At 38.8% G+C, this 7,021-nt stretch overlaps 1 protein-coding gene across 1 annotated transcript in view; it reads left to right on the forward strand.

Moving 5' to 3' along the window:
* The window catches only part of CDKAL1 (CDK5 regulatory subunit associated protein 1 like 1), a 654,035-nt gene that overhangs the window by 83,064 nt on the left and 563,950 nt on the right, over positions 1-7,021 (forward strand). The gene's annotated exons all lie outside the window — the stretch shown is intronic.

The raw sequence follows: 7,021 nt of genomic DNA on the forward strand, positions 1-7,021 counted from the left end.
AAAAAAAAAAAAAAAAAAATCAAAAACAGAAGATCCCTGGAGGCAGAAATCTGCCACCATTCACTTATCTGCTTAGCAATGTCAGGGTTCTTGTTCTGTAATTTTCTTGGCCTTTTCTTCATGGTTGCAAGATGGCTGCTCCTGCTCTAGACATCACTTTTCTGTTTAAAGAATCAGGAAGGGGCATGGATCAACAGCAGCATATCTTTATTTTACCAGGGAACCAAAACTTCCTGGAAGTGTTGAACCACAATATGCTTCCCCTTAAGTTGATGGCCAAACTGTTTGACATGGCTATCTCTAACCAGAAGGAGGGCTGTGAAAGCGAGGTATAGATGGGGAAGGAAGGAGGAGTTTGGAAGTAGATACTAGGTTTGCTGTAAAATCTAGCTCTTTGGCTAGCTAAAATCTAGAGATGTCCTTCTTCTTATGAATACACTTTACAAGGAATTCAGTCACCACCTCTCCCAAGGAGACAGTTCCTGTTCTCATCCATAACTGCATCGACCTCGCAGTCCATGATGTCTGCTTTCTCCATCAGGTCTGGGGTAGCTTGTTGTCCTCTGGTGACCTAGAGCAAAGGGAAAAAATTTGTGCCTCCAACACACCGAAAATAGTGGATAAAAGAATAGGAAAACCATAATCAGTCCTCCTCTTTACAGAAGGGGAGAATTATAAACACAGAACAGTCATTGGTCCCAAAATGCCATATACTGCAGGATGTGATTATCAGAGACTTCCTGTTCTGGCCATGGAGTAAATTTCTTAGTTAACTGATCTGCTGTCTTATTGTGATCCTGGCGAAGATCTCCCTTGTTCACATGTGACCACAAGGTCTTTTTTTTTTTAAGACAGAGTCTCATTATGTTGCCCTTGGTAGAATGCCATGGTGTCACAGCTTACAGCAACCTTAAACTCTTGGGCTTAAGCGATTTTCTTGCCTCAGCTTCCCAAGTAGCTGGGACTACAGATGCCTGCCACAACACCCCAGCTGTTTTTTTGTTGTAGTTGTCATTGTTGCTCAGCAGGCCTGGCTGGGTTAGAACCCACCAGCCTAGGTGTATGTGGTCAGTGCTTAACCACTGAGCTGTGGGCCCTGAGCCAACACAAAGTCTTAATTACTATAGGTACATAATAAGTCAGGTAGACTGATTCTTCCCAATTCAGTCTTTTCAAAATTATTTGGCTATTTTAGGGACTTTCCCTCTCTCTGTATTAATAAATTTTAGAATTTTTTTTAATATCTACCAAGAACTTTGCTGGGATTTTTTATAGTAATAATGTTAGATTTTAGTTTGGGGGAGAATTAACATCTTTATTGAGTCTTCAAATCTATGAACATGGTAAGTCCCTCAAAATAATTTAGGGAGACTTTAATTTCTTTCAACAAAACTTAATAATTGTCAGCATATAGATACTGTATATATTTTGTAACATAAATACCTAAGTCATTTTCTTTGGAGCAAAGAAGTATAATTATAAGTGGCATTGCCTTTTTAAATTTCAATTCATTGTTACATTTTAGTATGTACAAATATAATTGACTTTTGTTCATTACCTGCGACCTTGCAGAACTCTCTTACTAGTTCTAGGAGTTTTTTGTAAATTCCTTGGAATTTTCTACATAGACATTCATGCTATCTGCAAATAGAAATGGCTTTATTTCTTTATGTCTATATACATTTTTTCTTGCTTCATTTTGTTAGTTATAATCTATATACATTTTTTCTTGCTTCATTTTGTTAGTTATAATTCCCCATGTTGTGTTGAACATGAGTGGCAAGAATGGACATCCTTGCCTTATTCCTGACTTTAGAAAGAATTCAGTTTTTCAAACATTATGATATTGGCTATAGGAGTTTTTGGTATATGCTTCTTATGTATTCGAGATAAATCTTGTCTAATTTTCCGAGTTTTTTTTTTTTTATCATGAATGGCTGTTGGATACTTCATGGATATTTCGAGACACTATGGAGGGAAAGCAGTTCATTCTTTTTTTAGTTAGAAATAGGGTAGTATGTGAATAGAAGAATGATAACGTCTGACTGTTATCTGAGATATACAGTATTTAAGGTACCGAAGACATTACCTGACTCTTAATCAACTTTTTGTATTTCACTCTGTAGAGGGAAAGATTATTAAAATAATTACATGTGAATATTACCCCCCCTTTTTTAGCTTTTAAAATAAATTTTCTTTTAACATAAACATTTCAAAAAGTACATTTTTCCAGTATCATTGTTGGTCTTGCCACTGACTCTCATTTTACTATCAGGAAAAAATACTTCCACCTGGTTAGAGAGTCCCATTCCACATTTTATAGTGCTTTTCATTCTCTTGCAATTTTTGTTTTTGTGGCAACTATATATTGTTATATTGTAGATCAGCATGCTTCTTTAATTTTCTCTTTGTTTTAAAAATAAAACTTAAAGATAATCTGCAGAAAAGTTGTACGAACAGTGCAAAAACTTCTCCCGATCCATTTGTTAGCTGTTCACTTGATACCTTATCACCCATAATTACTTTAGTAGTTCCTATAAAATTATTCTCCCACAAAACCATCAAAAACTGTGATTAACATTTAGGTGTTACTACTCCCTCATTCTCAGACTTCATTCATGGTATTCCCTTGACGTCTTTTTTTGGTGAAAGGATCTGATTTGAAATCAGATTTTGCATGGAGTTGTCGTGTCTCTTTAGAAGATTCCTCTAGTCCAGGCCAGTTTCTCTTTCTCCTTCCTTTATGTCTTTGACATTTTTGAAGAGTACAAGCTAGTTATTTGAGTGATTGTCACTTGATACGGGTTTGTCTGGTACTTTCTAGTGAGTAGGTTCAAGTTACGTATTTTTGGCAGGAGTGTCTTCAAAAGTGACGCTTTCTTCCTCTCAGTGCATCCTTTCAAGTGACACCTGACTTTGGTTAGTGATGTTGACTTTGATCAGTTGATTAAAGTGGTGTCTGCTGAGTTTCTCCACTGTAAGGTTATTTTTCCTCTTTGAAGTTGGTAATGTACTTTGTGAGAGGTTCTTTGAGGCTATGTAGATTTCCTGTTCCTCTTCACATTTTCACTCCTCTGGAGCTCCTGTGCTTGGCACCTCTGCCCCTCCACAGGAAGGCCATTCTCAGCCTTCTAACACCTGGTAGGGAGGCTCTCCTGAAACCATGAGGGCCATCCTCCTGCACAGATACCATGATTCCCTCACCCCATTTATTCCTGCCCCGGCGGGTGTGCTTTTTGCTTCCTGGACTTGGACGCTCTAGGCCAGGGGCCCTTCTGTGTAGATGCTCGCCTCATTGTTCTCCTGTTTAATGCCCCATGCTGCAGAGATGCCCATCCTGCTCTGTTTGGACTCTGAGACTCTGGGCTGGGCTGCCTGCTTTGGTGGATGCTTTCACCCCGTTTGGACCCTCACCTCCTGCCATACTGCTCTTCTTTGTGGTCATCCTAACCCATTCTCTCCAGTTACCCTCCCTCCTACAGATGCTTTCCTTGTCCTGCTTGTGCTCGGATGCCCTCTTCTTTCTGGGTGGACTCTCAGACACTTCCCAAGGCTACCTTCTGCCTTCTTCAGCCCCACCCAATGTCTTTATGTTGAGCTGGTATAGAAGGGAGTGGGCAACTCCAGTCTTCCATTGCTATTCCTAATCAGCCCCCTTTTGTTTGCTTTTTCACCTGTTTTTTTCTACTTCTTCGTGAAGATTAGAGATAATTTATAATATTCTAAACATAAAACTTATTTTTCTTTGAGGAACCTAGGCAAGTGTTGAACAAATGTGCAAAGCCTGGTTGTTTTGGATATTATAAAGAGATAATCCCCATGTATGGGAGTAAAGACAACCCATATCATGGTACCTTACCTGGGATGGGAAATAGATAATGTGGACTCAACTTGCCTAAGTTCAACCTTTAGACCCAAGGGTCCATTACGGACCCTGCCTCCTGGTTTCTAACTTGTGACACCTCTTTGCAAGTCACACCGTCTTTTTCTATCTCTGTTTCCTCATTCATAATATGGGGATTATAAATACTTACCTCATGGGACTATTGGAGAGCTCAGATGAGAAAATATATTTGGAAATGCTTTGCAACTAGTAAAATGCTATGTAAGTGTGGTTATTTACTTCTAATTTATTACGTAGTCAAAATTGAAATGTATAGGAAACGAAGTCAAGCATTTTAATTGCATTTGTGATTTGTAGGCAAATTCCCTCTGATTCATAAGGCAGAGAAGAGGTCAGCACAGTTTTTGCTTTTTGTTACCATTTTAAGTCCATTGTTCTGTCACCATTACTCAACCAGGTAAACACTCCTGTTTTGAAGCCCTGCCCACTCTTCATGCCTCTGTGACATATTCCTACCTTCCAGATGATTTTTAACCCTGGTGTACAATTGTCCTGCCTATCCCAGTGCCGGCTATCTGTCATCTTTAGTGACATCAGCATCACTGACCTTATATGACTTCTTTCATGCATCTACAATTACTTGTGGCACAGTTCTGCTTATATATATCACTGGAAGGGGGGTCTTAGAGTGAACGCGTCTCATGCTGAAGTAATTCTCCTCTTCTCTGCCCTACTCCTCCCTAGAGCATTCATTTATGTGACTGGTGCCACTCTTTGTATTAGCCTTCTGGGTTGGAAACCTTTAACTCCTCTCTCTTCCTGTCATTTCCTATATCTAGTCAGTAACTAAGTTCTTTTCTTTTTGCAAAACCCTCTTTCCCACTTTCTTGTAATTAACAGTGTACCTCTGGCCCTTATGATCTAATCTCTGAACTTTTGAAATAGCCCTTTTCAAGATAAACATTAGGGACTCAGCTTGCCAGGTCCCAGCCTGGGCCTCTGTTGAATAATTGGATGAAAAGACCCTTGGGACCTAAGCCAGCTCTCTGAGAAGCCAGCCCTTGCAGATGAGCCAGATGTCAGGCTTGGAGGAGAAAACCTGCCCTGTCAGGCCCAGACTCATGCCTGGAAGCGCCTAGAATCTAGAAAGACCTGATTGCTAGAGCATAAATTCCATCATCTAAATATAGCTAGTGATAACATTTTGGTGCATTTCCTTCTAATCTATTTTTAATGTGTAGAGTTTCATTTTTTCATTTACTTTTTCTATAATTACACTATATGTATAAACCTTCATAACATCTGTTAAATGAAAAAACACATTTTTTATGGTATTTTAGTAAGCACAATTTTCTTTTTATTGGTGTGCAATGCAGATGCTCTTCAACTTAACATGGGGTACATCTCCATAAACTCATTGTAAGTTGAAAATGCATTTCATACATGTAACCTGTTGAGCATCGTAGCTTAGCCCAGCCTCCCTCAAACTTGTTCAGACACTTACATATTGCCCCCTACAACTGGGCAATATCAGTTGATAGTCCGGTACAGTGTACAGTGTTGGGTGTTTACTCTTGTGATTGTGTGGCTGCCTAGGTCCTGCAGCTCACTGCCCAGCACAACAGAGCACATATTACCACCCTGGGAAAAGATCAAAAATGAGGTTTTCCTGAATGCATATCACTTTTGTATAATCCTGAAGGCAAGAAATCCTAAGTGGAAGTATTATAAGTTGAAGACTGTCTGTATTTCATAAAGTAAAAGTTGCTATCTTTGTTTCTGTTAAAACAAGAAGATCCCCTGGAAGAAATAGCAGACAAAGTCTATGTCAGAGATTGACCCCAACTTCTGCTGGAAGTGATTGTGCGGATTAACTTGATCTTGATGCTTGCTCCGTAGCATACCTTTCTGACTCCTTGGTCTTTGCTTATGTGTTTCTTCATTTATTCATCAAAAAGAAGAGTGTATTTTCTTCTATGTCCTGAGCTGGCTGTGGAGATTAAAAGATGAATTGTTTATCGAGGGACTATTTATTTATGAATGGTTGTCTGGAACAGTGAGTGATGATGTGGATCAAGCTTGCATCTAGTGTTTTGTTTTGTTTTGTTTTTAAACAGCATTATTGAGATAATTCCTTTTTTATTTTTTTAAGATAGAGTCTCACTCTGTTACATAGGCTAGAGTGCCATATCATCAGCTTAGCCCACAGCCACCTCAAACTCCTGTGTTCAAGTGATCCTCCTGTCTCAGCCTCCTGAGTAGCTGGGACTGGAGGTGTCACCACCATGCCTGGCTAATTTTTTTTTTTTCTGTCTTTTAGTAGAGATGGGGTCTCACTCTTCCTCTGGCTGGCTTTGAATTGACCTCAAGTGATCCTCCTTCCTCAGCCTTGGAGAGTGCTGGGATTATAGGCATGAGCCACCACACCCAGCCACAACTGCAGTCAGTTTAAAACACTTTTATTACCCCTTGAAGAAACTCTTACATCCTTTTGCTGACCCCACTTGGACCTTCTACTCTCCTGGTCCTACACTGTCACTAGCCTACTTTCAGTGCTATAGATTGTCTCTTTTGGGCATTTGATTGAAATAGAATAATACAACATATGTTCTTTTGTGACTGATTTTTGTGACTTAGCATAATGTTTTTAAGATGCATCTATGTTGCATGGATTATTATTTCACTAGTTTTTACTGCTAAATAATATTCCATTGTATGAATGTATCACATTTTATTTATCAGTTGATGGACATGTGGATGGTTTTTACTTTTTGGCTACTAGGAATGAAGCTGCTATGGACATTGTTGTACAAGTTTTTGTGTAAACATGTTTTCATTTCTCTAGGGTGTGTACTAAGGAAAAGTCTTGCTGGATTGTATCTTAACTCTATGTTTAATAGTTGGAAGAACTGCTGTATTATTTTGCAAAGCAGGTACACCATTTTATATTTTGATTAGCAGGTGTGAGGGTTCTAACTTCCTCACATTCTCACCAACACACAGTCACTTTTAAAGTATAGCCATTCTGGTAGATGTGAAGTGGTATCTTATTTGATTTGCATTTCTTTTATAGCAAGTGATGTTTTTATGTGCTTATTGGCTATTTATATGTCTTTGGAGAAAAGTCTATTCAGATCTCTTGCACATTTTTTTTTCATTTTTTTTTTTTTTTTTTTT

Source organism: Otolemur garnettii, unplaced genomic scaffold, assembly GCF_000181295.1.
Source record: "Otolemur garnettii isolate 467f Iridium unplaced genomic scaffold, OtoGar3 scaffold00026, whole genome shotgun sequence".
NCBI classification, from domain to species: domain Eukaryota; kingdom Metazoa; phylum Chordata; class Mammalia; order Primates; family Galagidae; genus Otolemur; species Otolemur garnettii.